The following is a 26,825-nucleotide window of genomic DNA, read 5'->3' on the forward strand; positions in this document are numbered from 1 at the left end:
AAGATTTCAGTGTTCAATGTATTTCTGTTCAGATCAGGTGCAGACAAGCCCTGCGGAGTTAGTGGATTTTTCAGGCCTGGATAACATCAATACACTATGATATTTAGCTGCAGCAGAGGCCTCGCAGCTCTAACTTACTTCACAGCACTAAGATCACTCACAATCTTTCCACATGGCTGGACGCTGTTGTCCGAGAGATAGAAATTGAGTTCACAGGTGAAATAAATAGATATTAAAGTTGTTGTTTTGATCTGACACAAATACATTTAATGGGTCCCTCAAACATGACCTTGCTGTCAATATCAGCTCAGCTCACCCAACTTTTCAACGACATGGATTCCCTTTCCAGAGTGTGAAATGTCTAATTTCAAGACATGCATGTCAAATGTCGGCCCAGGCTATTTTTTCATTGATATATATATATAATTTTTTTTTTCTGCATCGTTTTTTTCTAACATCAGGATTTTCTGTCTGTCTTTTTTCACTTGCTTTTTTTTTTAATTAGCTGATTCACTAACGTCAAGCTAAATTCAAATTCAGCACTCGGGGAACATCATTACTATAGATCAAAAGGAGACATTAATGATGCAGAAAGGTGCAGCAGTTTGGCAAAATTAAATAATTTACATGGCTGTGTATGGATGGTCCCCAAAGGGTTTATTCCAGGCTTTCTTTAAAATTCCTACTACCCCCATTCCCCCTCCCTTACACATCTCTGTGCAGGCCCTCTCTGAATATTTCACTGCTGCTAATAAAACTCAGCACCCTGCTGCTCACTCTCTGATCCCGCTCCTCTGGGTAAGCATCTCCCCGCAATATCACTTCTCTCTGCTCACTAGCTTTCCATTTTAGGGCTACATGTTTCATTTAAAGGTTAATAATCTTTTCTAAACATTCCGTATCGATTAATATCTGGCCCAAGGTGACAGATTTTGCCTTGTTTGGTATCTATGCCTTGATATAAAATGTACTTCATGGGTTAAATGGTTCATACATAGCAAATGAGAAGTTATGGCCATATGTTGTCTAATTTGATGAGGCAGATCTAATGCAAAAATGTTGAATTCTCCAAAGCCAAATCATAAAAAATGGGCAATGCCTGGTGGTAAGTAGTGACCATTTAGGACATGGCCAGTCATGGATTTTTCTCCTCTTTCAAGTAAATGTGTACAGTATGTTTTCAGCTCCAGTATATAATCAGATAGTGTCCCGATGCTTTGCAACAGCAAAATTGCACTTGTGGCGCAATTCAATTAAACAATTGGAGATGTTACAGGACATTACCAAGGTGAACAGGGAAAGCTTTAATGGAGTCCTTAGATGGGGCACATCCAACTTTTCTCAAGATTCAGGCATAAATGTAGGCACGGTCATGCAAAAATAAGCACGATCTTTTGTTGGTATTTGTGGGAAGTAATATACTGAAGGTTTCTTTCTTTTTGCAGTTTCTCTATGATTCCAAACAGAAAACTGCAAAAGAAAGAAACAAAGGAAGGAGAAGCCCCCTGATGGTTAAACGGCTTCAGCCCTGGCTCACATCCAAAATCAAGTAAACTTGCCAGGCAAAAGTGCCCAGCAGGAGGCCTTTGCAGGGCTGAGTCCAGCAGGTGACACAGTGTAACGTGGCAGAATGACAGTATACGGATGTGCACACAGGAGGGGTTAATTTCTGCTAAATGAGCGATACCGGGAGCCTTCTCCTTACCCCACAGGGAATCTTCATTTGTCAGGCTCGGGAGTAGGAAACAAAATCAGCAGTTCTAAGAGGAACCAGGCTTGCAAGAGCATAGGCGAGAGGGTGAGGAAGAAATTGGAAGAATCGTGTGCCTGTCTGTGTCCTTTTTACATGAGAGCTGAGAAAGAGATGCTCAGATTGTCAGATGGAGCTTGCAGTAACGAATGCCCCTAATGAAGCACCCAATTAACTGGGATCGGAGCCTTAATAGTAGCTGACGGAGCTGAAAGCTCTGAGTAGTCAATTGTCAAGTTCAACATCCCTTTGGAGTGAAATGTGGTGAAGCTCCATTCATCTCTGTCAGGAAAGCAAAGACCAAAATATTAACCCTACAAACACCTTAGTAACTAGTACTTGCAAATGTGTTTCACTTGCAGGTGACACAGCAAGGTGAGGATGAAGAACTCTATATAGATTTTAATTATAGTTATTACTGATCCTTTCCAGCATGGAGGAGTGACAATCTTAAAGTTTAGGGTGTGTCAATAGAGGGTTTTATGGCTGATAATAACATTAGTACCACTGGCAAAGCAGGCTAGTGATCAGTCGTTTCACAAAATACACTTCTTAATGGATCCCTATATATATATATATATATATATATATATATATATATATATATATATATATATATATATATATATATATATATATATATATATATATATTATTCATACATGATCTGCTATTTCAGATGAAAGTACCATGGACTTGGCTTGGTCTGTTTTGTGTTTTTTGGTTGTTACTTTTAACATTGTCAGTTTAAATGCATTGTAAAATTCAATAAAATAAGATACTATTTATAGGTGCAAGTAGTAAAATAAACAATGTAGAAACAGCCCATATATATATATTTTGTGTATGTATATATATATATATATGTTTGTATGTTTTGAATTTTGAAATGTATTAGATGGTAAGTAATAAGGGGTCAAGCATTCACTTAAAAAAAGATATATTTTTTGCCAGTTTTTGTAAAACTTAAGTAGTCTTAATTAAAATGATGCTACCTGAATTAAAATATGTTACCCACGTCTCTGATGTAATATTAGGTAGTAAAGGTAAAAAAAAAAATTGAGGGGACCTACTTAAAGACTGCTTTAAGTGCACATGCTTCATCTAACTCTCTCCACTTTTCTCCTCCTTATTGACTTCTGGGTGTCTGCCAGGTTAATGGGAATTTTCCAGCATTTTTTTTTTTTTTTACAGTTTCCTCATTTTACAAAAAAAAAAGTTGGAAATTGTTCCTCATTCATAGACTACCTCTTTTTTCTTGAGATGCCTAATTATGGGGGGACAAAAAAAGAAAAAACAGGATTTTATGACTTACAATATTACCATGGTTAAAAAAAATGTGTATTGTGTTGTCTAGCCCACCAAATGAACACAATACCAACTCATTTAGGATTGTTTTTCTGTATGCCTTTATGTTTATCTTATGTATATTAATAACTTAAAAATACATATTTATTGCAATTTGAAACTGAATAAACAAACTTACATTGATAACTGCTACTTTGAAAACGTAAGCTTTAAAAATAATAAAGCAAACTATTTAATTGATGTAATTTGTATATTTATTGCTTTATATTTTAGTGTTGATAAGGTAGGTAAGCTTAAAGTTGGCACAATTGTATAAGCAATGATAGCTAGAATTAGGCACTGTGCAATTTTTTTTTTTTATCAGAATTTTTTGTTTGTTAGCACATTTGTGTTAGGCTTTCATTTTTACGTGTGCTGAAATCTAGGGGGAAGAAAATGATAATTTGTGTCACCCATTCTAATATGAATCTTCCTTGCTTTCATATCAGATATCTATCATTGTTTGAAGTTCACTGGTGTTTTCCTCCTACTCTCAAAAATCTCCAATGCACAGAATGCTGTGAGAACTGAGCATTTTTGGGTGTGTCCTCTCCACAGGCTATTGTTGTTCATGTCTTCATGTCATCTCATAGCACAGTGACTAGTCCTTCCATGGATAAGTTTATTCTAGTTATAATCTCTATTCCATTACCTGCTGTATGCACAGCTGCCAAATTGTGTTCACTTTCCAAATTAACCTTTTTGGCTCCCCAGAATGCATCACTTTCTATTCATGTTTTGTCCAGTGTTCTTAATGTTTGATCCAAATTACAGTAGTACTAGGCCAATATCTCCCCATATACACATACCATGTTTATGCCACCCAGGTTCTAAGTGAAAGTAGCAACAATACAGTCTAATGTAACAAATCAAATCATACTTCTTGAAATACAGGGAAATTTGCATTAACGTGTTAAAAAATGCCAAATTTGCTTAGTACTTTTTTATATTTAGATGATAACCTATATGGTAAAATTTGCTGTATGGATGAAAGTGAAAATCATGTGGTAGAGTTAAAAATAACTCTTAAGTCACTTTGCAATTTTATTGGTGGCTAAAAATGAATGTACATGGGTGGCAAGAGTCTTAAAAATACTTTTAATGTATATGTGCTATGTGTGATGTAAAGCAGATAAGAAAGCATGCCATTTCATTTTAAACTTTCAGTGAAAAGGCATATAAAAATGGATTTGGACTAAGAAGATGTTTTTTGATTGGGGTGGCTTAGATCCCCTTTACAGTATGTATGTATGTATGAGCTCTGTTATTTGGAATGCTTGGGACCTGAAGTTTTCCAGATAAGGAATCTGTAATTGGACCACTATGCTTTGAATATATTATATTGCATTTGCAATTAGATCTCTTTCTTCGCCATGCTGCCCCCTGGTTTCCTGTCCTCAATAAATTGGTTAGCAGCAGTCTGCAGGATTGCTGTAGCAGAGCATATTTGGTGGTTGTGTTAGGATGTGTGACAGTTCTACCGAAAAGCATTCATAATTTATTTTTCATATGTCTATTTAGGAACTTTTTGTGTAATTAGTTTTCATTAAATGACAAACCCCTTACTTATGTAAATAAGTATAGGATGGGGCCTAAAGTGTTGTCAGTAAACATTAGAAGTGTTACTGCCCCTGTGAGCGATATGGGTTGGCTCCATTCTTCTTCTTTTTTCAAGCTGGTGTGGGTGTTTCTGTAATTAGCAGTTCATAATGTTTTCAATTTTTTAATTTGCCTACCAAATTTTAAAGGATCAGTCTCATTACATCCTAGCTGTGCTAAAAATATCCTGATTACTGTAATAGTGAAAGGCCTAATCAAAACCTTCATCTTTACATTTTATACGTTGAACTACTTTAAATATTTTTTAAAGCTTTTTTCTATTGCAGATTTATGGAAACGATTAGCGGTCAACAGGAATAATGGTCTAACTTTGTCCTGCCATTAAATTACTTTTTTTGCTATCTGAGAATCAGTAGGCCGATTATAAAGTAAACAATTTGCTACAGCAGAACAGAATTCCTAGTGGTAAGTGGGCCTCAAAGGGAATAAATTGAAGACAAATAGGTGTAGGAAAAGCAAATAATATTTAAATTGCTACAAAAGTGAAATTACGACCATGTTGTATTGGGAGGGGGCGGCGGGTTTAAAATTGCTAAATGGCGTGGATTTCTGAACCTGTGACAGAGATGTTCTCCAAAGTGCTCTGTAATTACACCTTGTCTTGTGGACAATGGTACTGGCTGATTAGATCCAGCTCTGGGAATGCTAGGGCCTCACTGAGATAAACGGCATGTTACCAGAGGCAGCTAAGCATGCTCTTGATGAATATTTGTGTTTGAGTGTGAAGGACGCCAGTGCAAGTCCTAAAAAAACAAAGTAAGGCCTTATGTTTTACTATGCATGTTGTCTATAAAATGCTATATGAAAACCTAAGACGGATTTTGGAATAGGAATTTTTACTATATTCAACAAAAGGACGAAGACTTGAATCTAAGCTGTTGTGACCCAAACATACATTTGGATTATAAACTACATCACTCAGTCATCACTCTTCTTTCTTCTGACTTTAATATAATGGAAGGGAAAAGTGAATTGGTTGCAACATTAAAGCACTTTGCACATGAACTCTAAGTTTTGCACTGTCTTTCTTATTAAATACACCGTCTAGGTGCTCCCATTCTATCCTGCTTATCCAGGGTTTTTGGGCTTGAAGCAGGAGATATTAGGCTCCATGGAAGCTTAATCTGGGCATGATGCCACGTAACCCAATTTAAAAGGGACAGTTTTGGCACTCATAATGTTCTTTTGACTGCTTTATCTGTATGAACCTTAGTCTGTGAGCACCTGTAAGCCACATTTCTGCCGTGATCCGAGCCGTCACAATCACAAAGACCCCTTTCCCTTTTCTCATTTGGGTTCCTATTAAGCAAACACTGCAGTTTTACAATGATGCCTCAGCACATAAGAATAGAAAGGTTTTGGAGATTTATATTGTTGGGATATCTCTATAACAGTGCTGAGGAACTGTGGACTGAACTAAAGTAAAACCAGGCTTTTTTTTATTGGGCTAACCTTTTAGCGAGGTACACATAATTTATTCTTCTTCTGACATGCAGTATCTGATCTGGTAAGTGGTAACTAGTGAGGCAGCTGTCATTTAAATTCTCCATTTGCTTGCAGTGCTTCTCATAGGGGTTCCCTAATGCAGCATGTCTTGTCCCATTCACATTTCATTTCTTTTAGTCTCACCGGACTATTTACATTATTGATCATTAATTTCGAAGAGCAGATCTCAGGAGAGTGGGAAAAATATTCCTTAGGGGGCACACCCTGTCATCCTGAGGCCGAATTTGTGTTGCACTTGGTCCTAAACAAATTAGAAGGTGTCTGCTATCACAGTTATATATCTTCACACCAAGAGCTGACAGCTTTAATGAAGCGAGGGACACACATCAAATCCCACACAAAATATTTCTTTAGCATGTATAAAAGAGGCAGTTGCTGGCTGTATTACTAAGGTCATCTGTAGAGGAGCTGAGGGGCTCCGGCAGTGTAATTTGTGATGACGTTTAATCAATAGTTCATACTGTACTTTATTGCACAGTCCTGTGGGCTCTATTTATTTTGTGAGCTATCCAAAACCAATGGTGCTCAATTAAACTAGTGTGGTGCCTGCCTTACACTTTGGATTGAAGTCGAGAATTTCCCTGTGCTGTGGCTCTGACTGAGGTGCAAGGACTGCATGCCGTTGCCAAATCACTGCTAGTTTTTTTTAATCTTTTGCAGAGTGAACATGCTAAGCCATCCAGTAAAAAAATGGAGCTGGGGAATATTATGTCTATTAGCCTCAGTAAAAGAGACTCCTTGCTCTTTCTATAGCATTATGGGAGACTAAAGATTAGTTGTGCAACAGCATGCTGATGTACACCACCCTATCTTTTTTTCCAAAGGGAGCATCCTTTGTTGCTGTGCCCTATTCCTTCTATTTAACAACAGCCTTCCTGTGTATGGCATGACTGGGATGAAAACAATACATGCACAGGGAGAATCCTATCAGTAATCCATCCAAAGGAACATCAGTATCACATTCCTCTAGAGATGAATGGAGTGGTAGAATGAACAAGAGATCTCACAGATAGAGTCCTATCGGAGCTGAGAGTGCTGTAGATGTGTATTATCCATTCAGCAGGGAGAAAAAAAATCACAGGCTGGCAGCTAAATGGTCCTCAACAAAAGGCCATGGAAATTTCATCTTTCTGCTTTTTCATGTGTTCATTTTCTGTTATATATGAAGACGAAATGAAAAAAAAGTCTGAGGGGCAAAGGTGAGCTGCTTTGGATGCACACTGTGAAAACACTTCTGTTCTGGTCAGACTTGCAGAAACTTCAGATCACTAGGAAATAGTAATGGACCCGCCTGGTCTGTCCGTTTGTGTGCCTACTGAGAGTGAACAGCACAGCGTGACAGTGGCTTTATTATGGTCATCTGTGTGATTTGTCTTCAGACAGGAACATGCACTTGTACAAAATCCCTATCTGGTGACAGAGATTTAACAGTCCATACCCTGTATTTTTTATTTTTGAAGGATTTCTCCAGTTTCTCCTTGCTGCCTCTCCTTTTTCCATATTGTTATTTGTGTTTATAGGGTAAAAAAAATGTTACTGGAAAACACGATAGATGCACGTTAGCAACAGACGAGTGTCCCCAAACATGGATCCTGGAGTAAATATTTGGGGGCAGATATACTATGCAACCACCCGTTTTATCTGCTTTCATCTGGTTCCCAATGTGTACAATTTATAATATCTAATAAAGGGTAATTTAACAAATTTGTCAGTCTGCAAGGAGCTCCGAGTTTTTGATTTAAATGCAAATGATTTCTAATCCTTGCTCCTCGCCTAGACTTTAATATGAAGAGGAGTTTGAAAAGTGCCCCGGTAAATTGTTCTCTTGTATTAATTTTACTTTTTAAAAGTTACCTTGCCAGGGGCAGGGATGACACTACTGGATTGTGAGGATAAAAAAGAAATGCCCTTAATTAGTGTTTTTCCCTGTGTGATCAGAGAGCTGATGAGGGTAATAATGAGATGGGAGGTTCACTGCTGATATTGCCAAGCTGAATAGAACTCCCTCCCTGCTATGAAGCCAGCCTAGGTGCCAATGCCCTGTAGGTCAGCCTGGGACTGCTAATACTCTTGAGCCTACTATGCAGTATCACACACCATTCAGACTAGCATGCTTGTTGCTATGTTAGCCAAGTCCTGCTTCAGCTGATCTTGCTGCCTTAGTTATAATCAGGTGAATAGAATTGCCAGACAGCAGAGAAGCTTGCAGGGAGGATTTTCTGAACTGCTAATTTTAGACATATGGCTTTTCACTTTAGTTTAAATAGTTTTTATTTAAATGTTGATTTTATTTGCACTTTTTGTTTTGTACAATTTACTATGTATATTTTCAGATTTGCTGCATGTTTTTTTTTCTCACCTCTGGTGCTAACATCACCTCTCCCTATTTTGTGACACAAATGATTGCTATGCAAGCAGTATTGCTATCTGCCCGTCCATCCGTCTATCTGTAGATCTGCCCCCTCATCTTTGCACATACTCAACACGTACAAGCACAATTTCCAAATTATTTTCAAATTAAAATGATACAAATTTATTCAACCACGCCAAATAAATGTGATTGAATATTATCTCCCATCGATTTCCTATTTCAAGACCGCTGAGAGGAAAATTCCAGAGGGGAGCAGATGTCGCAATTTTATGGGCACAGAATCTTAATGTATGTGTCCTACTTGTGAAGCAGTTTACTGTTTTTTGTTTTTTCCTCTGTCTTCCTTTCCTTAGAAGGTTTCTTGCTGTCAGCTGTCTTATACTCTGTGTGCCTTTAAATGTTGCATCTGCTTTCATTCTCCCGGTGTTTCCCCATCTCTATTAAATGCTGCAGTATCTGCTCACACTATCAAGCTGCATTTCCAGGGGCCATCAATATGATCCTACCCATCGTGCTGAATTGCCACTTACAGGCCCAGTGGGACTCTCTTTGTTAGCTGGAGCAATCTCCATTTAAATAGAGATCAGATGGATGAATTCTTCACATGGAAGAGAGAGACAAGTAACTTTTTGACATAAATGTTTCTTCGGAGATGTGATAATCCGCAGTGTACACAGGCACTGATACTGATCTATACAGTGTCCAGGTGCAGCCAATGCAGGAAGCTTGCAAACCATACCTGCCTGTTTATTGGACAGCTGCACTACTAAGTTCTTTTTAGAGAAAGCTTTAAGAGTAGTTCAAGTTCATGATAAATGATGTAAATATTATTGTAAGTATTATTGAATGTGCTTTTATAGGAAGAATTTCCAAGACTGCAGATGCCGGTTGTGTGTTCATGTACTCAACGTGTACTTAGCACCTTTGCACCACTTCTGGCAGTCTCTGACCCTTTATAAAATGCGCTGACAACAAACAATACATGTACCTAGCTGTGAACATAGACCAGCTTACTTACAGATCGTAGAGCTTGCCATGAAGCTTTCATGCTGTTTCTACAGCCAGGAACTCTGCATGGGCTGCTGCAGTACCTGGGGAAGAATTTTGAGGGTATGATTAGATGCAGAAGGAGCAGGAGTAGTTCAGCATTTCCTAATTAGCTGTCAGCATGTGTTCTGCTCGTGTTGTCAATGCAGCTTGTATTGCAGAAGCTGCAAACATTAAGGACAGGCTGTATATAAACAGATACTGGCCTGTGGAATTACCTTACAAAAACCTAATTATTATAGCAATTTGTTTTCATTATTGATCAGAGGTTACTTTTAAAGATGAGCTGAGTAGATAAATACTTGCTCTACTTACATAACATATGTATTGCAGTGCCCACATTTTGATTTTATCATCAGCCAATCAGGCTGCATTAGTTATGTCTGCGGGGAGAGTACAGAAAACCCAGCATGCTCTGCAACTTCCATTGTGTGGCAGATGTACCAAATAAGAGCCAGGGAAACTGGGGAATGATCTTTTATGGAGAAGAAAAATAAGAGTGACTTTTAACTTTTGGATTGCCTGGTTTGCATCCTTATTACTTGTTTACCAGATAAAAATAAAGAATCGATTTTTGATTTTATGCCCAACATTTACTCTTTAAAGTGCTCTATAAAGAAAACACTGAACGCAGAAGTTAGTGATTCTTTAATGTCCTGAAAATCTTTACTTTATTTAAATTACAGTATGTTTATTTACTATTTTTTTTAGCACATAAGACACACCTTTTCTCCCCCCAAAATGGGGAGAAAAAGTCCCTGCATCTTATTTGCTAAATATAGGGAGTCACCAACTTCCAATTGCCCTTCGATACAAACCGCCGACCTGCTGCATCGTCAGGGACTCATTTCTCACATGTCTCCGCCACTCCCGTATGTAAATACAATTAGCGGCAGCATGGCTTACCTAATCCACAGTTCCAGCAACGATCACAGACCTCTCCTCTCCTGCATGGCTACCCCTAGTGATGGGGGATGGGGTCGGAGGACGACACAGGGGGGACAGAAGGGGACAAAGAAGGACTCCCAGGGGGACCAGAGGATTACAAGGGAACAGAAGAGGACAAACAACACACAGCGGGACTGAGGAGGACAAAGGAGGACACAGGGACACACAGGGTCCAAGGAAGACAGAAGGGGACAAGAAAGAGACATGGGGTCAGAAAGGGACAAATGAGGGCACACATGGGGACCAAGGAGGACACAGGGGGACAGAAGGGGACACACGGGGAGAAAAGGGGGCACACGGGGCGCAAAGGTGGACACAGGAACAGGAGTGGACACACAGGGCAGCAAATGAGGACACAGGGGGACACATGGGGCATAAGAGGGGACACAGGAGGACACATGGAGGACACAGGACAACACATGGGGACACAGGAGGACACAATCATTGGGGGAGAACATCTTCAAGATGCTCCTGGACCATGGATGCAGGTTTAGTATATTTTTTTCTCCTGGTTTTTGCTCTCTAAACATAGGTGCATCTTGTAGTCTGGAGTGACTTCTATGCAGAACAATACAGTAAATGTGAATGAGCTATTGATTGGTCCTCATTAAATTACATAAAGTTCTTAATGGGTTCCGCTTGAGCACTCAGAAAGCATACACCATATTTTTTTTTAACTCTACCACAGAAGGAAACTTGCCAGGAGAAGAAACCTCTGTTCAGTGAAACTTTCAACTTTGTACAAAATGTCCCCTAAATTCCTTTATTTTGGTGGGACAATTGGTGGTAATGGGACCATTTATGCCCCTTGTTGAAGGGAAGGCTGTTCTCTACAGACTGTACAAACTCTAACTCCCCCCCCTCCAAGGTATCAGTAATCTATTATCTACCCTCTCTTCTTTTTCAGAGAGCATGATGGGAAAGGGGTTGAAGAGAGTCTAAGTAGCGCCACCAAATGTTACCAAAAAAGCCAGGTGGCTATCAGGGGTGAGACCAAACCATGCCTGGAGTCCTATTTCACCTTACTTTAATGAGATGAAGAACAATTACTACAACCCAAGAAACCACCAATGGAACAGCTGAAACTCTCCCTCCCTACTTAACTACACTTGTTTTCTGATACCGCCCTGCTTGCAATCTTCGCTTTACTAAAAACATTATTATTATTATTTATTATATTTATATAGCGCCAACATATTACGCAAGGCTGTACAATACATAAGATTACAGACAATGATAACGGGGTGGCCGACAACACAGGTAATAAGCAATAAGATACACAACACAATACTAGTAGTAATACAATTCCAGGTCATATACTGGAGTGGTAGTCCCAATAATACAAGTTCACATTATTCTGGGTACAGTGCACACTCACGTATGATGCACAAAGAGAAAGGACCCTGCCAAAGGCTTACAATCTAGAGGGAGGGGGTGGTGACTTGAAAGGAGAGAGGCTTCATCGGGGGGGGGGGGGGGGGGCAACATTCTCCTCTCCTCCTCACTGGAAACTCTCTTCTCTTTCTTGCATAAAATATTTATCTTCAATCTCCCCACTCCTCCCACAAAGTGATCGGCACTGAGTCACACTGACTACCTTTAGATTTTCACTCTCACAGAATATTGTGCAATGAGTAGTATTGCACATACAGAGTAGCTATGCGTACTTGGAATATAAATTAGCCAGTGCTGACCATGGGAGTGGGGGTTGACTTACCCATGCTGCCGCCTAGATCCGATGCATTCCACGTCGTGTTCCACTTCACTCCCATGCCCCCATGATCCTACATGCCTCTGTTGATATGATCTGAAAATGATATGCGTTATAGAAAACAAATGATTGAAAGCCACCATATGTAATGTTCAATTATATAGTGCCAGTAAGCCAATATTTACTAATCTATTTTGTCACAAGAAAAGAAGTGATCTTTCTCAAGAGGGAAACAAAGTGAAATGGAGTTTGTAATCATTCATTAACCACTTTGTCCTCCTTGACGTAGTTCTACGTCAAGAAGGACGTGCACTCCTGCGTGCAAGTGCGCTCCCGGCCGCGGATTTGTTAGCCCAGGAATCAATTAATAGGGCCATGGTGCCTGATCACTGATTCCTATTCCCCCGCAGAAAAAGCGACAGCTTCTCTCGACAGCTTCGCTTTTTCTGACTCCTATGTCCCTCTAAGCCACAGGTGTCGAACTCCAGGCCTGGAGGGCCAGATCCAAACCAGTGTTTAGGATGGACTGAGAAAGAGAGGAATGTGTTCTACCTGATGGACCACACCTTTCCTGATTCAGGCCCATCAATTAATTTGAGCTGTGTCAAAAATGTGTGAGGACCTCGGCCCTCGCAGGACCGGTTTGACATCCCTGCTCTAAGCGTACATGTTACGCTTAGATGCTTAAAAACAAGAAGAGAATCGAGAGCCCAATATGGTGCAGTGTTGTCAGGTAAAATGAAGAGTTCAATACAATTTTATGTGTATATACTCACAAACACGGGTTACCCATAGGCAACCACTTTAAATGCAGGTGGGGAGCATTAGGACCTGACCCCACTCAGGTTAAGAAGTCGCTCTCTGTAGATAGTAGATGGGGATGCACCCCTCCACCCAGGGTGGACTAGAAGATCAGCAAAAGCTCGGTATACAGAGGCGCCAGAGTAGAGTAAAACATTTAAAAAAAACGTTTAAAAGCAGAGGGCGATGTTAGGGTGGACTTACCTCCCTCTTACAAAAAAGAAAACTCACTCGAGTCTCGATAAAACAGAATTGACAAATAATTTATTCAACTCCACAAATGCAACGCGTTTCACGGGCGTGACCCCTCTTCCTCAGGCAAAAATGGGAGCACAACTCAGTGGGTCAAGCAGTAGGTTTGAGCGCCTCAAACCTACTGCTTGACCCAGTGAGTTGTGCTCACATTTTTGCCTGAGGAAGCAGGGTCACACCCGCGAAACGCGTTGCATTTGTGGAGTTGAATAAATTATTTGTCAATTCTGTTTTATCGAGACTCGAGTGAGTTTTCTTTTTCTACTCTGGCGCCTCTGTATACCGAGCTTTTGCTGATGTTACGCTTAGAGTGACGTCATGTAAACAAACTCAAGGTTGCCATCTTGTGGCCAAAAAGTAAAACTACATCTAAAAGTAAAAGTAAAAAAAAATTAAAATATACATATATTTACCCAAATCAAATACTATTTACATCCCACTCTCCCAAAAATACCCACATAAAATGTTTAATAATAAAAAAAAAAATACAATTAAAAAAACACATAAATATTTACCTAATGGTCTAAACTTTTTAAATATCTATGTAAAGATTAAATATTTCAATTTTTTTTATAAACTGGTGAAGGATGCAAAACGGAAAAAATGCTCTTTTATTTCCAAATAAAATATTGTCGCCATACATTGTGATAGGGACATAATTTAAACAGTGAAATAACCGGGACAAATGGGCAAATACAATACGTGGGTTTTATTATGGAGGCATGTATTATTTTAAAACTATAATGGCTGAAAACTGAGAAATAATGAATTTTTTCTGTTTTTTTCTTATTCTTACTGTTAAAATGCATTTACAGTAAGGTAGTTCTTAGAAAAATGTACCCCCCAAAGAAAGCCTAATTGGTGGTGGAAAAAACAAGATATACATCAGTTCATTGTGATAAGTAGTGATAAAGTTATAGGCTAATGAATGGGAGTTGAACATTGCTCGGATGCATAAAGTGAAAACGACCGAGGGCTTAAGTGGTTAAAACCTTGATCAGTCCATTTTATTTGACTGCATATGATAGTAAATTTGAATTAATTAGTATTGCACAAAGTTTTCTGCATTACTTGACTGCACTTTTTGCAATAAGTATATTGAAAGTGCCTGACTGACTAGGTCATTTTCCTGCTGAGATGAAATTGCAATTTTTTTCAACCTTGCCAAATGGGAAACCACTAATGCATCAGGGATGTCACGTATGCCTCGACCTCATTTACCCAAATAACTTCTGGGGATGAAAATTAAAAAAAAAAACATTGGAGTAGTCAGACTCCGCACCTCTGTGTAAAAAGCTTTTTTATTTCAATGCGTAAAAAAAGCACATGAAAGAATATAGACAGTTTACAGTGACAGACTGCTGTTTCTGGACTAACCCTTCTTTTAGCAGCAATGTCAAAATACTTGAATGGTCTGTCACTGTAAATTATCTGTGTTCTTTTATGTGCTTTTTGGTCCATGTCAAAATAAAATACCTTTTTACATAGATGTGCTGACCACTTCTGATGATTACCTCAAAACAGACCATGATTCGGGCCACTGTTTAACCTCCTTGGCGGTAATCCCGAGCTGAGCTCGGGGTATGCCGCCGGAGGTCGCCGCTCAGGCCCTGCTGGGCCGATTTCGGTTCTGAAAAAAGCAGCACACGCAGCTGGCACTTTGCCAGCCGCGTGTGCTGCCCGATCGCCGCCGCTCCGCGGCGATCAGTCGCGTGCAGTGGCGAAAGAGGGTCCCCCCAGCCGCCCGAGCCCAGCGCAGCCGGAACAAACAGTTCCGGCCGGCGCTAGGGGCTGGATCGGGCGGCTCTGACGTCAGGACGTCGACTGACGTCCATGACGTCACTCTGCTCGTCGCCATGGCGACGAGGAAAGCGAAACAAGATAGGCCGCTCATTGCGGCCTATCTTGTTACTTTCGATTGCCGGAGGCGATCGAAAGTACGCATCAGGAGCGCCCTCTAGTGGGCTTTCATGCACCCAACTTTCAGTTGGCTGCATGAAATATTTTTTTTTAATTAAAAAAAAAACCACATTGCAGCCTCCCTGGCAAAATAAATAAACCGCCAGGGAGGTTAAACTCCTTCCCCATTCTATCATCATCCACTATCATAATCCTAGAAGTGCTGGTGAGAGGTACACATGGCTTCTAGGCTAGGTTTAGGCTGACACGGGATAAAACACATACATTTCAACTGATCAGTTGTTCTGCGCTTTTTGATGCACTTTTATATGTATGAGGTTCACAAAAAATGCATGCAGCAGTGTGTTGGGAAAAGGTTTCTCAGTTAAACCACATAGTTGTAAGCTAACTGAAAGGAAAATATGGGAAATTCCTACACCTGCATTATGTATCAATTGTTTGTTGTGTTAAACCTCACTACAACAGATTACATGCAATCCAGCTTTAAAGGGGAACTGAAGAGAGAGGTATATGATGGCTGTCATGTTTATTTCCTTTTAGACAATACCAGTTGCCTGGCAGCCCTGCTGATCCTCTGCCTCTAATACTATTAGCCATAGCCCCTGAACAAGCATGCAGCAGATCAGGTGTTTCAGTGGATCAGACTTATAAGTCTGATCTGACAAGACTAGCTGCATGCTTGTTTCTGGTTTTAATCAGATACTACTGCAGAGAAATAGACCAGCAGGGCTGCCAGGCAACTGGTATTGATTAAAAGGAAATAAACATGACAGCCTCCATATACCTCTCTCTTCAGTTCCCCTTTAATAAACCCACCAAGGATGTTGGAAGGATGAATTGCTTTGTTACCCACTAGCTAAAGACCAAGCTTTGCTCGGGTATGTATTTGGTTGTTGTTGGGTGACTTTTTCTACCCTTCATACACAGTCACGCAATGACCAAGTTTATGAGCTTTGGGATTCTTGGCCTCAATAATCTAAATTTTCCCATTGAAATTAAACAAATCTGAAAGGTAGTTTGTGGATCCACCTCCTTTTCTGAATTTGAACCCCACTGACTGACTTGACTAGGTTTGAGGGCAGGTTTGGCAACAATTTAAATATTCCCCTTAAAAATAGTGAATTTTGATTGGCTATTATAGGCTCCACCTACTTTCCTTAATATAAATCCAAGTCACCCCGTGACCAATTGTGCGAAGTTTGAAAACCTGACATTAACAGTGTAAGAATGGCTGATGTTTACATTTTCCCAGTGAATTTTTTTTGTCTCTGCCCACTTTTTGTAACCTTGACACACAGTCACTCTATGACCAAGTTTGTAAGCTTTGGGGTTCCTGGCATCAATAAAGTGAGAATGGAAGCAGTTTATCAAGCAAACAAATCTGATTGGCTGTCTTTGGCTCTGCCCCCTTTAGTGACTTTGAACCCCAGTCACCCGATGACTGACTGTAGCAGGTTTGAGGTCTCTGCCATTAACAGTGCAAGAATTGCAGCAATTTAAATATTCCCCTTGAAATTAATTGGTGAATTTTGATTGGCTGTTGTAGGCTCCACCCACTTTTCTGAATATTAATCCCAGTTACCTAGTGACTAAGTGTGACAAGTTTGAAAACCCTGCAATTAACAGTGTAAGAATGGCTGCAGTTTAAATTTTGCCATTTAAAATGAACAGCTGAAATTTGATGGGCTGTTTTATGTTCAGCCTACTTTCCCTGAATTTTAACCTCTGTCACCAAGTGATCAACTGTGCCAAGTTTGGGGACTCTGGCTTTATTACTGTGAGAATGGCAGCCTTTTACATTTTTCCAATTGACTTGAATGGGCAAAATCTGATTGGCTGTTTGTGGTTCTGCCCAGGTGTGCAGGGGAGGCATGTGAGGCTTACAGAACAGATCATCCCAGGTATACCAAGTTTTGTTAAAATTAGTCAAGGTGGTTTTGAGTGATCGCAACACACACACACACACACACACACACACACACACACACACACACACACACACACACACACACGTCCGATTTTATATATATCGATTAAGCAAGGAACAACAGGACAGCAGGGGGGGGGGGGGGGGGTGAGACTCTGCTAAGCTGCAGTCTCAGCCACAGAGGGTTACATTTTCAGTAGTGTGTGTGTGTGTGTGTGTGTGGGGGGGGGGGGGTGAAGGTAGGTGGAGTCAGGTAATGGCTCTGTGCCTGGGAGTTAAAGATTTTTATTGAATGGGGTAAATCCACTTTTCAGGCAGCTCAGTGTTTTCTGAATGGTTGCCTGGGTTGCGTGAATGAGTTTTCTCAAAGGGAATTTCCAAGAACAACTGCATCACATATAACAATTGTAATTGTAATAAAAAACCAGTAAGATCAAAAATAATAATGGCGTCATCCCCAATTCACAAAAATGAAACACCTGAGAGGGTGAGCCACAGCTTAAAAACTATCCATCACTCAAATGTAAACCTATTAATCTTATTATTAACATTATCACTTACATGCAAAGGTTATATGGTTTTTGGATGCAATCTTTCTTTTGCCATATTCCCCCAACTTTCAGTATGAAAGGATGCATAATTAAATTCTTAAATGCTTTTGAGCTGTCAGCACTCGGTGGATGATTGGACTCTGTTGAAATGAAATCTGTATCCATGACCAGTAGGCTTGTTGTGACATTGTGGTGCTTTAGAGGTTCATAAATTATTCTCCTTACTTACTAGATAGAGTGTCATTGACCTAGCCACTGACTGCAGGAGGGGGGTCTGCCAGTGTTCTGTCTTGAGTTGTTTAATAAGAGACTGACAGCTGACAAGTGTTCCTGTAGAGCTTCTCAAATACTTCTCCCCTTACAAACATACTACAACAGGCATGCTGTTTACGCCTGTCAGTCAAGAGTGTGTATGTATGTGTATGTTATTAGTTAGTATTTATATAGTGCCAACGTCTTCCACAGCGCTGTACAGAGTACATATTGTCTTGTTAGGGGGGCTTACAATCTAATTCCTACCATAGCCATATGTCTGTATATGTATCATGTAGTGTATGTATCGTAGTCTAGGGACAATTTAGGGGGAAGCCAATTAACTTATCTGTATGTTTTTGGATGAAACTAATTATTTTCCTCTTTATAAATTAGGCAAACACGTCAGCCAGAAGGCCATGGGTTGGGAGTTTTACATAGTTATTTTAAAAAAAAATAACGTTTTTAAGTTTTTATAATCTTGAAACATTCCAGAGTGCAGTAAATGAAACTACATAAAGGCAAATGTTGAACTCCACATACTAATTTCATTGAACAATGCAGCAATCTTCACAGATACTTTAGTTTTTCTAAAGGTATTTGTGTAGTAGATTGGTCCAAACATTCTGGAGAACTTGTACGGTTCCATTCCATAATTTGAGGTCCCCATTCAATAAACTTGAATTCTCAGTTTTCTCTCAGCTACTGTTTTTCACCCTTCTACAAAAAAACTAATATAAAACAACAAAAAGTACAAAATAAAAAATGTTATGAAGGCAGCTAATTTTGTGTGTAATTGTTTTATGCTAAGGGATGAAAAGTAATTTTATTGAAAACATCTTGGGGTTGATTCAAAAAGCTAATCTTAACATTTGCAGATGGTGTACATTAAGATTACCTACATTTATGCAATTTGCGTAGCGAGTTACACAAATTGCATAACGTGCTGTATGCATGCACCAGTGAAGTTGCATATAACTCGAGCAAAACTCAGGAGAACAATTTATTGAATCAAGGCTCCAGTGATTTTCTTGTTTCCTGAATTAGGGCTCTGTGGAGGCCGTACCACCACCTGTTGCATGATTTTTTTTTTTGTTCTTATATGCAAATGGGTTATTATGATTTTGCCTGTGTGTTGTTGCACTTGTCATACTGCAAAATAAAATTATGACCAATCATATTAATTCCCTCAGATAGCACAGTGCAGGGAAGCCATCAGGGGGGACAACTGACACTGCAGTGAGGTGCCTAGGGCTTTAGGGGGCCCTGCCCCCCCCCCCATAGTGCTGGAAGGGCCGCATGTGCCGGCTGTGGGCCTCTATGGCTCACTAACCAGCACACCGTGTTCCAGCACTGAGAGAAGAGTGACATCAGCGCTTGAATGTGGGGAGCAGATACCGGGGCACCACTTATATTCTGGGGCACCTGTATCTTGCTGGCCTATAGTGGGGCACCAGCTATACCAGACTACCTATACTGGAGGGTATCTACACCAGGCTACCTATACTGGGGAACCACCTATAGCTGGCTACTTATACTGGGGGAACCTATGCCTGGATACCTATTCTGGGCGGGCACAGCAACCAGTGGGTGGGCCCAGGGAGGGGGGTCCAGGCCTGATGATGTGTGAGGGCCCCCAACATTTCTGGTGGCGGCCCTGGCACAGCATAGTAGGTAAGATTCCGCCAATACCTCAGTGTTGAGAATGCCATGAACAAAATGACCAGTTCCATTTGCAGAAATGCACCTCCAACCATTCTCCACTGTGCTCCACTTTTGCCTGCAGAGATTTATCCAGTTACAGTTTTCCAGTTGGTTGACAGACAAACTGTCCTCTTTTAGAGCCAAATATTTCATACTTCACCATTTTTCTTCACCACAGGGCTTAAGCTTTCATATGTATGAGTCATTTGACTTTGTTTCCATATCAGAGGAAAATCTTCTTGGCCATAACTAATCCATGACGACTACTTCTAATCAAACTACTTTGGACTATTGACAGGTGTAGTGAGGCCCAAGAGGTTTCTGCCGATTTTGAGCTGATAATGCACATATTCCTACTTTAAAGTGAAGAATCTCAATGTATTCCTCTCTGTTCCCATCCAATTGAGGGCCTCATTTCCACAAGTTGAGACATTTGGTTAAAACGGAGGGCACCATTGCAGCAGTGAAATACAGGCAGAGTTTTATTCATCTAGGAGGCATCTATTCTGTCCCACGTTTGCTCTTTAGCATGACAACACTTCCAGACACAAATCATTACTCAGTATCTTCACAACAAGAGATAATAATTCAAAAAATGTTTATAGCCCTTTTCTCCTTTTGGACTCAAAGAGCTTGAGAACTGCAGCCACTAAGGGCACGCTCAGTATGCCACCCTGCAGTGTTAGGGAGCCTTGCTCAATCTTACTGAATCCGTACTGGATTACTGAATAAAAAGAGACGAGATTCAAACCCTGGTCTCCTATGACAGAGTACCTTATCCAGGCCACTGCAAGCAAGAATGATATAGCCAGCACAAAGTCTTGTCACACCATCATCAAGCCAGGCTACTTGCAGAGACTAGAGCAAATTAGACAACCAAAGTTTTCCAAAGAACTGTGGCAAATTCCCCAGGATGCCTGAAGCAACCTGTTATGCAAGAACCTGCAACCTGAAGAAACAAGCTGTAAATGTGGTTAAGACAACTGCTGATGGGTCAAATGCAAGGGTGGTCTCACCAAATATGTATTTCCTTTGTTATTATTCTTTACTGCACTTTTTAGATAGTTTTGTGATTAAAGGGCCACAACAGAGAAAAAAGCAAGCAGTTAAAATCTGACAGAATGGACAGGTTTTGACTAATTTATCTCTTCGTGGGGGATTCTCATGGTTTTCTTTGTTTTCAAAAGGAAATGCTTAAACCTCCCTAGCAGTATTGACGGATATACACGTCAATACAAAATATGCTGTGAACAGTATTGATGTACATACACGTCAATACTCTCCTGCACTGTACACTAGACCCTTAGTTGACACATTATGGCAAGTTACAGGTAAAAAAAGTTATGAAAATTATTAGATCATTTTTTGCACAGAAATCCAATGGAATTTGAATGCCAGGGAGGTTAAAAAACAAACAAATCTGATAATCCACCACAAGGAGATGGACTAGTTCAAACCTGTTGGTTATGTCATATTTTAACAGATTTTTTTTTGCCATTGTGGTCCTTTAATACTTTTGCAGCCAATGTATTTATAGGCTTGCAAGTGCTCCGGGCCATTTTTTTTTTTAGCACAATTTTTTTTATTTATTATTTGTTACATTTGTTTGCTACTAAAAAGTACTGCTGTAATGTGTATTTATGGCCACTTGTCACTGTGGGCAGTGTGAGAAAAGAACAGAGGACAGAGGATAAAATAATGAGGCAGTCAGACATTACCTGACATCACTGAGTGAGGAAGAGCAATCTCGTCATGGTGCACACCAGTCCAGCACAGCCGTCACTACGCAAACAGCTGTTTGCGGTGCGTTACACAGTGAGTTTGGTCTGTCAGTGTGAAACAGTACTCTAATTACACTCCCTGATTGATGTTTACACATGCAAGATGTTTTAAAGCACTTTAGGCCTGCAATTTAGCATTCAGAGTGTCCATTCAGAATGTGCCCGCCAACCTAATGTGCTATTTTGATTCCTGTTGACTTTTTAAGACATTCACAATTCTGCATTTACACCAGCGTTGTTCTTAAGCAATGGCTCTCCATTGAGGCAATGGTCAAACTTGCCAAAAATCGCATGCATTTTCACATTGCATATAATGCTCCCCAGTGCACAATTGCAGTGCAATGGTAACAATTGGGTTTTTTTTTTTCGCATGTTAAAATAAAAATAGCAGCACTGCTGCTTTTTTCCACACATCTGTGGTATTCTAAATTTGTGTAATTTAAACAAGTGTGACATAAAAACCTCCTATGTACTTTGTTGAGAACTGGTGTTAAATTTTATTTTATTACTCTTATGGGTAAATTAAGTGCATTACATTCCATAAAACAGCACTATGTGTAATTGCTTGAGATACTTTTAATGATTGTACAGTTGTCCATCAGAAACTCTGAAAGTTATCCAGTGAAGTGAAAATAGGGGAATGTCAAGCATACCCACATTTTTACCTAAAAGTGATATGGAGGCTGACATATGTATTTCCTTTTAACCAGTATCAGTTGCCTGGCATCCTACTGATCTCTTTGGCAGCATTAGTAATGGATCACACACCTGAAACAAGCATGGGGCTAATTTAGTCAGACTTGAGTCACAAACATCTGATTTGCATGCTTTTTCAAGGTCTATGGCTAAAAGCATTAGAGACAGAGGATCAGCAGCACATTCCTACGGAAAAGGAATTACATATGTCAGCCTCCATATCCCTCTCAGTTCTGGTGTCTTTTAATGCAGTGCTGCCTGAGAGCACATATAGCATGGCAATCCGGTGTTTTTTTTTGTTACGAAGATTGCTACTTTACTGTGGGAAAACATATTCTTAAATTGTCTGAGTATTTGTCCAGGCTGTGCTTCACAGAGTTCTATGCAAATCATAATCTTTACTCCTAAAAAGCTCTCCTACTCTGTAGGGAGGGTTTAGGGTATAATGGGGCCCTGGACAAAGATGAACATGGATCCCCAAACATGTTAGTGATGTACTAACAATACAGTTGTTGATGGTAACCTCTGCAATACCTGACTTGAGAACTCAGAAGCAGCTTGAAACCCTAAGCTATTACCAATTTTACCTATAATGACGTACAAACCTTTGCTCTGTGAGATGGTGTTTTGCTCCCAGTTATTTTACAGACCTGTTGCCATTTAGCCTAACTCATGGGAGATGTTTCAACAGTTTTTTTTTTTTTATATGACACAGGATTTCCATTTTGTCTGTTGCACTGTACCAGTTTTTTGTACTATAAAAAATAAATAAATCTAAAAATGTAAATAAAATTCAAAGTTGGCTTTAGCTAATGATATGTAGTGTTCATGCTGTGTTCAATTAATTATGATTTTTAATTACTTTCAGATCACATTCCACTTTTTATTTAAATTTTACACAGCATCCCATCTTTAGGTCAAAATACAGTGTGTAGTGCCTAGGTGTAGTAATCTATCATGCTACAAATACTTTAGGAGTGTATTTTTTTCCATAATTGGTGTTGTTTTCTTAAGGTAAGCCAACAATAAGGGGCCTTTCACACTTCCCACACTTCCCACAATGATTGTTTTATGGGGCTATCACATTGAACGTGATGCAGGGGGTCCCGTCGTGAGGTCACACGAGTAACTGCGCACTATGTGCGTTTCACCTGGAAATAAGGCATACTGTCCAATGAAAGACCATTGTGGTGCGGTTGCCTTACCTGTTTTAGATGGTTTTAAATCATTTTATATTTTTTGGCCGCCTTCTTCTAGTTCTACAGGAAACAAGTGATCCCTTATAATTGTGGTGATTATTTACGCGGATCAACAACGTTCTAAATAAGCCCTTAGCTTTTCATGTTGGGGTAAAAGGTTAGAACCTCTTTTGGATTTTCTTGTAGTCACGTGGTATCATCTAGGAGAATTTCTCTAGATATCATTTGCATTTTCCTATACCAGTTTTTTGGAACTCATCCATTTGCATCTTTGGAGTGCTCCTTTTCATTGTGATTAATTTTGATACAGTTTAGCTGGGTCTGGAATACATTAGTGTGCCATAACCTTTCAGTCTGTCTGATTTAGGGTAACATAGTCCTTGATGTGACAAGTGGCCCATAGAGAATGAAAACATGTACAGTATGCTCTATGTTTACAATATAATATGTGTTAAAAGAGGGACATAGAAGACGTGCTGACAATTTTAAGGGGAAAGGGGCACTCTAATAAAGTGTAAATGATGAAATGTAGCTCTAATCATAAATGGTAAAGCTGTCTTTGCAATTATGGTCCCACTATTTTTATCTGCCTGCAAACATGCAGTTTTCCATCATCTTCCATCATGGTATTTCTCCATATACATTGATTTGCCTCTGATCCTTTGTCTTGGAGCATAGGTATGGTACTGAAGAAATGGTACTGGGTATCCAGTAAATCTACAAGACTAAGAAAAGGGGAGCTAACCAGAGCATCGCTTTTAACAGGCTATGAGCAGTTACCTTTTTTGAGGTGATGTTGCTATCAGCCTGCAAGGATTACATGCAAGGTCCACGTGGATGTTACCTTAAAGCTGTTGTTGCATATTCAGTAAGCCTTGTGTATATGGGGGTGCATGGAGTGGTCATCCTCGCCAGACACAGGGACTGTGCTGTTGATCTGAGGCACAGTGGTTTGGTGGTGGCATTGTGTTACCTGGGTAATGCCTGTCTCATCACAGGTACATGAGATGGATGTTGAAGGATTGCAGAATATGCAGGACAATTAGCCTCCTGTTGTGCAGTGGATGTCTTCACTCAAATAATATATCTACAATGATACTTGTTTTTTATTTGAAATGCCATTTGGACAGTGTTCAAGGAGACCCCAATTTGTTTTCTGCACAGAATCCTACCTTATTTACAATTAACACTGTGTAGCCAAGGTACCTCATTCAATCATAAACTTAAAGAAATACTACCAAAGTATGGCAGTTTGTGGCAACAGTATAAATGATTGTGTTAACAGGTGTAAGGATGGGCAGAGTAAATATTATTACTGTGTATAGTCATTTTTAAAACATCTACCCTATAGGCAGCGTCCCCTTAACAAACTGACGGCAACGCCAAAGTGGATTAGCTCATTATAAGAACGGGGATTCCCCTTTCCTAGTGACACACTGTTATACTACCGTGCTCCCCACATCAGAGCAGAGAGCATGTGACCTGCCGCGGTTAGTTACTCTGAGGAGCCGCTCTCGCTCCTATTCTGCCCAGCAAACAAGTTTATCCCTCTCATGAATCTTGAAAATACCTTCATGCATGCAACCTTCTGTGGAAACCTCTCCACAGAGACTGCGCCCGCCCCCCGCCTTCAGCTTTTGCTTTGGGTTTTTCTGGTGTGACACGGCGGGTGTATCGCCGTGTAATGAGCTAACCCACTTTTGCATCACCGTCAGTTTAAGGGGACACTGCCTATAGGATAGATTTAAAAAAATGACTATACACAGCAATAATATTTACTCTGTCCGCCCATACACCTGTTAACACAATCATTTATACTGTTGCCACAAACTGCCATACTTTGGTAGTATTCCTTTAAAACAAAGCAAAACATTGGGGGATGTGAGATAATCATTGAGGTTACCATTGTTGGCATTGTCTTAATATGTCTGGTATTTAGTATGATTCTCTGATTTTAATAATTTCTAAGTCCGTGAACTGGAGGAAATATGTTGAATTGATTAATAAAATAAGAACAACATGAGAATACCCAACCATCATACTTGTAGCAGCTTCGTGATTTTTTTTCCTACCCAGAGGATCAACATTTTATCAAGACACTAGCAGTGTAGTAAGGAGGTGAGCAGCTGCTCCCATGAGGGGTATAGTTTAACATTCCAGGTTTGCAATATGTGCCATACATAACTTTAAATGTAAAATGTTACATGCATGCATTCAGGAGTACAATCTGCCAATGCAAGGTCCTACAGATCAATTTTAAACATGTTTATCTGACCAGTCTATATTATATGAAACTTCTTCACACAGCTGTGATTTATGTGATATTGGTATACTTCACTAAGTATCATACAGATTTACCTCAGCGCTTGTATCTGCTTGCCAGGAAAGGGGAAATTGTGTGAAACAGGCAAGGGGGAATGTATGTGGTGGGGGTGTCGGGGCACCCTGTAGAAAAGGCACAGGAGACAAAAAGGCGGGAGCCCAATAGTGCAGTATGTCAATATCAAATGTGAAAAATAATAATAAGAAGAATGCTACTCACAAAGGAGGGTTGCAAGGAGCAACCAACCACAGGAAGCAGGTGGAGACCATAAACCCGACTCCACTCGGGGTGGTCCTGGGAGGACCCGGATGTGGTCGCTCTCTTGAAAAATCTGGAGACAGAAGTCCACCATGGTGGCAGCCACGGGTATACTGTCACCTACCCTTCGGACAGGTTATGTACGAACGTGTATTATGTGCAAATAGGGGGGAAGAGGCGCCCTGGTTTGTATAAAAACTTCTAAAAACAGTTTAAAAACAAAAAGAGTAACGAGGTGTCTTACCTCAATAACAAAATCTTTGTAACATACAAAAGATTTTCATTTAGCATAGGCAACGTGTTTCGCGGGTCTGAGCCCGCTTCCTCAGGCCAATAACAATGCCAAATGATTAACATCAGTCAGCGTAGGGAGGCCTACGCTGACTGATGTTAATCATTTGGCACTGTTATTGGCCTGAGGAAGCGGGCTCAGACCCGCGAAACACGTTGCCTATGCTAAATGAAAATCTTTTGTATGTTACAAAAATTTCATCATTGAGGTAAGACACCTCATTACCCTTTTCGTTTTTAAACTGTTTTTAGAAGTTTTTATATAAACCAGGGCGTCTCTTCCCCCCTATTTGTAGCTGAGAATGTACTTCTTGTATACAATAGCACACAATCAGACATAACAAGCAAGGTAGGGAGTGTGCTGCCTTGTGTTGACAGGAAAATTAGTTTATACATAAGCCTTTCCCTACAGTTTGTGCTACCAGGAAAATCACATCATACCTCTAAGCCTTCTCTACACAGTTTAAAATCTCATATTCGGACAGTATTCTGCCTTGCCCCATGCTTCCTAAAAGTAGTTTTGCTCTGTTCAGCCACTCTTGTATTTGGCTAATGATGGCTAATTGGACT

General features: G+C 40.0%; 1 protein-coding gene across 1 annotated transcript in view; it reads left to right on the top strand.

The window, feature by feature from the left end:
• Positions 1–26,825, top strand: part of EFNA2 (ephrin A2) — a 413,760-nt gene that overhangs the window by 277,959 nt on the left and 108,976 nt on the right. The gene's annotated exons all lie outside the window — the stretch shown is intronic.

This window comes from Hyperolius riggenbachi, chromosome 1 (genome assembly GCF_040937935.1).
Source record: "Hyperolius riggenbachi isolate aHypRig1 chromosome 1, aHypRig1.pri, whole genome shotgun sequence".
In the NCBI taxonomy this organism is placed as follows: domain Eukaryota; kingdom Metazoa; phylum Chordata; class Amphibia; order Anura; family Hyperoliidae; genus Hyperolius; species Hyperolius riggenbachi.